This window comes from Rutilus rutilus, assembly GCF_951802725.1.
Source record: "Rutilus rutilus genome assembly, chromosome: 2".
In the NCBI taxonomy this organism is placed as follows: domain Eukaryota; kingdom Metazoa; phylum Chordata; class Actinopteri; order Cypriniformes; family Leuciscidae; genus Rutilus; species Rutilus rutilus.
Genome location: NC_140210.1, coordinates 21,750,838 through 21,759,722, shown reverse-complemented (window position 1 = coordinate 21,759,722; position 8,885 = coordinate 21,750,838). Strand labels below are relative to the sequence as shown.

Sequence of the window (8,885 nt, the reverse complement as noted above, 5' to 3'; positions counted from 1 at the left end):
ACATTGCAATGGTTACCATGGTGTTAAAGGGATCACCCCAAAATGAAAATTCTCCCATTAATTACGCACCCTCATCATGTCATTCCAAACCGGTAAGACTTTCGTTTATCTTCGAACACAAATTAAGATCTTTTCGATGAAATCAGAGCTTTCTGTCTCTCCATTGACAGCTACACAACTACCACTTTGACGCTTCAAAAAGTTCATAAAGAGATCGTAAAAGAGTGGTTTAGTCCAAATTTTTGCAGACATTGGTTCCACAAGAACCAATGAGGTTTGTTCTTGTGTTACGCAGCACATTTGAGCTTCCGCAAGAACCAATGAGTAGGGCTGTCACGGTGAAGGAATTTCCCTTGTGGTAATTTTGAGTGGCTCAATAGTGCGATATGCGATATTATCACCTTTTTTTTTATATTTATTTGTTGCTATATAAATAAGTGTTACGATGTGGTCAGCATGCACAAAAACAAGGACATTTTCAGTAACCAATGTAACCGAAACTAAACAGCGTCTCTGCACATTGAAAGGCTGTCACTCAGCACGCAGTTACGGCAACGGACTGTCTTTGAGAGTCATTAAACCGCTCATTCAACGAACACGTTCAAAAATGCTGATTCATTAAAAGATAGATGTAATGAAACAAGGTGTTTATTATTTTTAACTTTGAGCTCCACTTTTCAAGGCTCAGCTGACCAGCAATGCGCCGCATGGGTAATGCTGAAGCTGATGCTTCATTTAATAGAGACCAATGGCATTGATTTAATGTGTGACTAGCTGATTTTTTCGCAACTTCCTTGCGCTTTGGAATGCTGACCACTGCTGCCGCTGCCACCATTCATGGTAAATACACTGTAAAAAATAAAAAGTTGAGTAAACTTAAAAAAGTGAAGCAACCAGCTGCAAAGCATTTTTGAGTTTACTCAACTTCAGTGGTCGAAGTTCATCCAACTACCAGTCCAACTCAAAGAAACGAGTAAGCACAACTACAGAGGTCCTGAAGTTCAGTAAACTCAAAAAAGCTTTGCAGCTGGTTGCTTCACTTTTTTAAGTTGATTCAATTTTTAACTTTTTTAAGTTGATTCAACTTTTTTACTTTTTTAAGTTGATTCAACTTTTTCAAATATCTCACCCAGATACTTGTACAGCCTTCACATTAAGAATCCAAATGCAGGGAGTAAACCATACTGTAAATACAACACAATACAAAAGACATTGCTATCATTACAGAACTTATTTATTGACAAATATTCTGCAAAACAACACATTTTCTATTTGCATTAGGTACACATATTTTAAGGTGATGAAGTTCTATTCCACTCTTCAAGATTTATTTAAAAAAAAAAAAAAAACACTATGCACAAAATTAGAGTACAAACTGGAATAAATAAATGCTCAACCTTACAATTATCCATATGGATTGCAGCTACTTGGACAATCTTTTGAAGGACTATGCAAAAAAAAAAAAAAATCAGCCTTGCGGAGCACTTTAGGTCAAGATAAATAAACGTTTTTTTTTTCTAAACAAACTAAACAATTTTTTTCTTAACCAGTTACTACTGGTGTATTTTAATGCTTTAGAATAGTTAACATTGGGGCCATAAATCAAGCCAAAGAGGAGAGTAACAACTGTGGCAAAGGTCTTGCACATTATCTGGCCAAAACTGCTCTTATAGTACTACAGAGAGGCACCTTATATTTGGGTTTGAGTGGATAGTGGCAACATCATCTTCAACGATAGTTAAGGTCCTCATCTTCTCCCCTTGTGAATGTCTTCTGGCTCTGTGTCCTGCAGTAGAAAATAAATCAGCATAAAATTAGGGTCATTTTTTTATTGTATTGAATTATGTTAGACCACAGAGTGTTCCTAAAGGTATGCTCATGTAACTTCACTTGAAAAGTAAAGGTGGTCATGTTTTTTAAGCATGTTCAAATTCAGCCATAGAGCTAAAACTGATAAACGGAAAACATTTTCCCAACTCCAAACAATGCCATATCAGCACTGATGTGATTGCCTGTGGCATTCGTCCACAGCAGAATCCACGGCCATTCTGATTTAATGCTTTTTTTTAGTTTTAGTTTAGTTATTTTAGGTCACCCAAAATCGTACATGTATTAAGGCACACATTCTGTTCATCACCCAAAACTGGTCATATTGCATCAGTGAAGATTGGTTTAAATCACTAGAGTCACATGGATTACTTTCATGCTGCCTTTTCTTGTTTATATCTCCTATATTCATATTCTTTCATATTATATTAATTTTATTAGGGCCCGAGCACCGATGGTGTGAGGACCCTCTTGGAATTGCTCTGTTTATTATTATTATTATTATTATTCTTCTCCGCATTGAATTGCATTTTTGAGGGCCTAAACATGCGCGAAAACTCACGAAACTTTGCACACGCGTCAGAACTGGCGAAAATTTACATCTGATATAGGTTTCAGAATTGGACGGGGCAAAATGGCTCGATAGCGCCACCTATAAAAGTTCAACGGAGTGCGCCTCCCGCAACGTTCAACGTACGTGCACGAAATTCGGTACATACGTGTAATGACCTAATACCTACAAAAAAGTCTCTTGGAGCATAGCCCTAAACACAACAGGAAGTCAGCCATTTTGAACTTCCTCTCAGATTTTTGTGCAGTTTTTGCCATTTTCAGGCCTCGTACTTTAACGAACTCCTCCTACAGTTTTAATCTGATCATCTTCAAATTTGGTGAGTGTAATCTTAAGGCCTTTGCGACGTTAAATTGCGAAGATCTTGAGTTTTCGTCGAAGGGCGGGTCCTCGGCGGCCTTACAAATTTCGATGTTTCGCCATGAAACAGGAAGTTGCTGTAACTCAGGCATGGAATGTCCAATCTGCCCCAAACTTCACACGTTTGATAAGAGTTCTGTCCTGAACACATGGCCATGCTCATATTCAGTTATAGTCATAGCGCCACCTGCTGGCAACAGGAAGTGACATGTTTAACACTGTTATGGACTCCTAATAACATATAAAAAAGTGCCAGCAAGTGCTAAACATGCTAACAACATACTAGAAGCATGCTAAAACATGCTAGCAAACTCTTAGCTAAGTGCTAAAGCATGCTATTATTGCAATTAAATAGGAATTTGCTGTAACTCAGGCATGGAATGTCCAATCTGCCCCAAACTTCACACTTTTGATAAGCGTTCTGTCCTGAACACATCTACATGAGAATATTCAGTTATAGTAATAGCGCCACCTACTGGCAACAGGAAGTGTCATGTTTAACACGTTGATGCCATTCTAGCAACATGTTAAAAATGCCATTGAGGTCTAAACATGCTAGAAACATGTTAAAACATGCTAGCTAATGTTAAAACATGCTAGCAATACTTAGCTAAGTGGTAAAGCATGCTAATTCAATGAAACAGGATGTTGTTGTTACTCAAGAAGGCAATGTCCAATATGCGCCAAACTTCACACTTTTAATAAACGTTCTGTCCTGAACACATGACCATGCTCATATTCAGTTACAGTCATAGTGCCACCTGCTGGCAACAGGAAGTGACATGTTAAACACTGTTGTGGACATATAAAAACATATAAAAAAGTGCCAGCAAGTGCTAAACATGCTAACAACATAGTAGAAACATGCTAAAACATGCTAGCAAACACTTAGCTAAGTGCTAAAGCATGCTATTGCTGCAATTAAATAGGAATTTGCTGTAACACAGGCATGGAATGTCCAATCTGCCCCAAACTTCACACGTTTGATAAGAGTCATGGCCTGAACACATCTACATGAGAATATTCAGTTATAGTAATAGCGCCACCTGCTGTCAACAGGAAGTGACATGTTTAACACTGTTGTGGTCTCCTAATAACATATATAAAAGAGCCAGCAAGTGCTAAACAGGTTAGCAACATACTAGAAACATGCTAGCAAACACTTAGCTAAGTGATAAAGCATGCTATTACTGCAATTAAATAGGAATTTGCTGTAACTCAGGCATGGAACGTCCAATCTGCCCCAAACTTCACATGTTTGATAAGAATCATGGCCTGAACGCATGCCTATGCTCAAATTCAGTTATAGTAATAGCGCCACCTACTGGCAACAGGAAGTGACATGTTTAACACGTTGATGCCGTTCTAGCAACATGTTAAAAATGCCATTGTGTTCTAAACATGCTAGAAACATATTAAAACATGCTAGCAATACTTAGCTAAGTGCTAAAGCATGCTAATTCAATGAAACAGGACTTTGTTGTTACTCAAGAAGGCAATGTACAATCTACCCCAAACGTCACACGTTTGATAAGAGTTATCTCTTGAACACATGTCCATGCTCATATTTAGTTATAGTCATAGCGCCACCTGCTGGCAACAGGAAGTGACGTTTAACACTGTTCTTGACTCCTAATAACATATAAAAAAATGCCAGTAGGTGCTTAACATCCTACCAACATACTAGAGACATGCTAAAACATAATAGCAAACACTTAGCTAAGTGCTAAAGAATGATATTACTGCAATTAAATATGAATTTGCTGTAACTCAGGCATGGAATGTCCAATCTGCCCCAAACTTCACACTTTTGATAAGCGTTCTGTCCTGAACACATGACCATGCTTATATTCAGTTATAGTCATAGCGCCACCTGCTGGCAACAGGAAGTGACATGTTTAACACTGTTGTGGACTCCTAATAACATATAAAAAAGTGCCAGCAAGTGTTAAACATGCTAACAACATACTAGAAACATGCTAAAACATGCTAGCAAACTCTTAGCCAAGTGCTAAAGCATGCTATTATTGCAATTAAATAGGAATTTGCTGTAACTCAGGCATGGAATGTCCAATCTGCCCCAAACTTCACACTTTTGATAAGAGTCATGGCCTGAACACATCTACATGAGAATGTTCAGTTATAGTAATAGCGCCACCAACTGGCAACAGGAAGTGACATGTTTAACACGTTGATGCCGTTCTAGCAACATGTTAAAACATGCTAACAATGCTTAGCTAAGTTCTAAAGAATGCTAATTCAATGAAACATGACTTTGTTGTTACTCAAGAAGGCAATGTCCAATTTGCACCAAACTTCACATGTTTGATAAGAGTTCTGTCCTGAACACACATCCATGCTCATATTCAGTTATAGTCATAACGCCACCTACTGGCAACAGAAACTGACATGGTTAACACCGTGCAGTACTAACCACATAATTATTGTGTACTAAGCATGCTAGAAACAGACTGAACATGCTAGCAACACTTAGCTGAGTCATGAAGCATGCTATTATCACCATTATACAAAACATTTTGTAACTGACTTTGACATACTCTTACTATATATACCTCCTTAAATGTACATTTCCCAACCATGCTCTGCCTTCCTAAAGCCACCGAGTGTTGATGGCACGGGTGCGAGGGCCCTTTCATCGCTGCTTGCAGCTTTAATTTACTCTGCTATTGCTACATTACTGTTTAACCTTATGATTGTGCACTGTATTGTTTTAACAGGTTAGATATCAGAGGGAATGTCTCCGGACAGTGTTGTGAAGCAGTAATTTTCCACTGTCTTTGCTTTGGTAAAATAACAGCTTGTTGAATTTGTGCTATCAGATGAAGTCAAACTGATCACTGAGAAAGTTTCAACTACAATTATTTAATAAAGTAATTTTTACCATGACTTTGTCTGTTGATGATAAGTTTTGTATATCACACAAAACCTATCTCTTAACAGCATCTGGTAAATAGGTGAAATATATCAGGTGTGAGTGTATATGCTGATGATCTTCTTACCAGGCAAGTCTTCAGGATGTTTCCAGACTTTTCCCTCATAAACAAAGGCAGACCTTTAAGAGTTGTAGACTTTCTTTGAGGAAGCACATTGGAGTTTCTGTGTCTGAAAGACAGAAAAACAAATACGGAACAAGTTATATACAAAGTGAAGCATGGGAATTACCTTGAAAAAGAGATGGCACCATTCAGCCTTTAACCAGAGAGATATGATCACATGCAAAATAATTACTTGATGATCAAGTGAGGATCTTCATCTCCACCACTTGCTCTGTACAACTAGATGTGTATTCATTTAACTAAGAGAAAAAGGTGCTCTTCGGATCAGTTTGTGTGATACTGTAATACTCAGCAGAGAGCAGAGACCCTGAAAAAAAAAAAAAAAAACCTTGTTGAAACAGTAAGAAACAGTAAGTAAATTCAGTTCAACTCACCTGATCTTTTAAAAAATAAAGGCCACTGTTTTAGCACATCCAAGGATCTTGTCACTGTACTGCTGTTCTTTAGTCTAAAAAGGACAAATACAACAGAACAAAGATACATAATTTTATTAAACAAAACAACAACAAAAAAATCAGTTACAGTTAGTAGTTAATTTAACATGTAGCAAAAATAATACAGAAAATGAATAATCAAATGGAAAAAGAATCAATGCATAGGTTTCACTGTATTTACAGCGATTTTGTCTTTTGTTAATTGATTAACATTAAGGATTTGGCCTAATATTTAAGGATACACAATATTTTTATCCTATTCACTTTAAAACATACCGCACACATACTACCCATTCTATTATTTGATATGCAAAGCTAACATACATATTTTTAACATAACACATTAGTTTTGCATAGGCTTCTACATTTTTCCTCTAAATTGTATTGTATTTAATTATATTGCACTACTGTAGAATGACTGAGCCTCAACCTAAGCATGTACAAATTGTAACTGAAATTTGTATACGTGACAAATAAACTTGAAATTAAATTGAACGGACTGCGGTCACTTTAAGAGCTCATGGATCTAATACTGAAACATCTAGGTTTCACCAAATTGGTTATGTTCACTTAAGACATCGCCGACTGTGTTTACTTGAATACTTTTTTAGTTTTGTTTTTTGTTATTGACATAATTGTATGTGTATGTCATTATTAAATCGCAATACGCCACGAAAGATAGCTGAATTCGCACTCAGATTCTGTCCGAGTCCGAGAGAAGCAGCTTTCTGTCTCTCAATCAGCGCAAGCACCGCATTTAAGTCTTTATTCACGACTTACTGAGCTTAACATTTTTAACATCTTTTAAACACCATGCACGTCCTTGTCCTTCTTTTTCAAGCATGTTTCCTCACTCTAACGTTAGTCTGGGTAACTTTAGCACGTTAAGTAGCAATGTGCTACGTGGATAATCTCTAACAATAGAAACTTATCGTCACCACAAAATATATCTTTTAACATAATACTATATTTTATCAACATATGTGTACAATTTATAGCCTATTTTCATTCATAAAGCTTAAAGAAAACTTACCGCAATCAGATGAAATCCAGTCCCTTCGATAGCGTGGTTGGAGGAGGAAACCCCAAGTAACGTACAGCGAGACAGACTGCGCATGCGCGATGACGGGAAGTTAAACGTTCGAACTATGAAATCAAAATATTAAGTTTTCTCAACTTAATTGTTTGTGTTTATTGGACAAAATAGTAGTGCACTTGCAGTTAAATAGTTTTTATAAGTAAACTCAACATTGCAGTAAAAAATTTGCCCACTCAACTTAAAATTTTAAACTGAGTTAACAATTTGCAAGTTGGATTTTTTACAGTGTACCCTTAAACGTTAAAAGCATGATACGACAAATATTTCGCTTTCCTTAGACACGGCAACCTTTTCTCGAATATATATGACTTGACTTGACCTCAAAGACTGACGCAGGTAATCGCACACACTCAGTCGATCTCTCATTCACTGTCTGTTTAGGCTTAAGTGCAAATCCATGAATCCTCTGTACAAATCACCATGATAAACAGTCTTGTAATCATAATTAACTTATTTAACATTCAATACACATTGCACAAAGTTCAAAACAAGAAGGGTATAGCCTTATGAAAAAAGAAACATGCGAATATCACGGTTGCTGCAGTTACTTGCATTCCTTTGCGTTTGGCATGTCAGTAGTGCGGTACTACAATATTGCGGTTATAGCGACAGCCCTTCCACTGAGGTTTGTCCTCGTGCGTCAAACAGGTTCAGTTGAGCTTCTGTTTATGTTTGCTGATCAGTGAATAAAATACTAAATTAAATCTGTTCATCAAATGTGCTGCGTAACACGAGAACAAACCTCATTGGTTCTTGTGGAAGCTTAAATGTGCTGCGTAATACAGTAGAATAAACCCCACTGGTTCTTGCAGAAGCTCATTTGTGCTGCGTAACACGAGAATGAACCTCATTGGTTCTCGCACGTCAAGCGAACATGCTTAAGCTTCCGTCAAAGCCCGTCTACGGAAAGCCTGTTCACTCCAACGCCCTATTAAGTCCTATTGGTTGTAGTTCCAATCAGAGTTCCACTGGGGGCGCTCGCCATGAGTGCAAAATGAATGGGAGTCAATGGGGCTAGACGGCTAAATTTGTCTCCCTCACCCGATTGCCGTTGAGAAATCTCAGATTTGATTGTAGGTTTTGCAAGTTCAACATGGGTTATAGATCGAAAGTTGAATGAACGAGTACTTATTTCTTTTCAATTTCTTACAGGTTGAGTTGTTGTTGCCCATAACACGCTATAGCATTCTGCTAATGACGTCAGCATTCTGACGGCATTGACATTTTGAAAGACTTTTTAAAGCAAATAAGTGACTAAAAAATCTAACACCAAGCAATGTGTAATTTCTTTGGATCCCCTTTCGAAAACAACATTCAAATTACTAGACAAAAAATTATATCCTAAGAAAAGTGGATTTTGAGCGGTATAGCTCCATAGACCTCGAGATGTGAGCGCCCTCATATGGAACAAGAGTGGAACTGCAACCGGAAGTTTATTGAGTGGCACTTCTCCCCTCATTAGACATTCTCTGCTTCCGTTTACCACGACTGATGTGTGAGTTGATATGTTAATATGT

The 8,885-nt window shown here is 37.4% G+C and overlaps 1 long non-coding RNA gene across 2 annotated transcripts; it reads right to left on the bottom strand.

The window, feature by feature from the left end:
• Positions 1–861: 861 nt before the first annotated feature.
• LOC311282026 lies at positions 862–7,585 on the bottom strand. 2 transcript variants are annotated; one of them, XR_014625873.1, is made up of 5 exons: positions 7,303–7,585; positions 6,210–6,283; positions 6,008–6,142; positions 5,779–5,881; positions 862–1,786 (listed from the first exon to the last, which is right to left on the bottom strand). It is a non-coding gene; the product is annotated as an uncharacterized lncRNA (long non-coding RNA). The 2 variants fall into 2 exon arrangements; XR_014625874.1 differs by lacking the exon at positions 862–1,786 and having other exon boundaries at positions 5,447–6,142.
• Between the last annotated feature and the right edge of the window lie 1,300 nt (positions 7,586–8,885).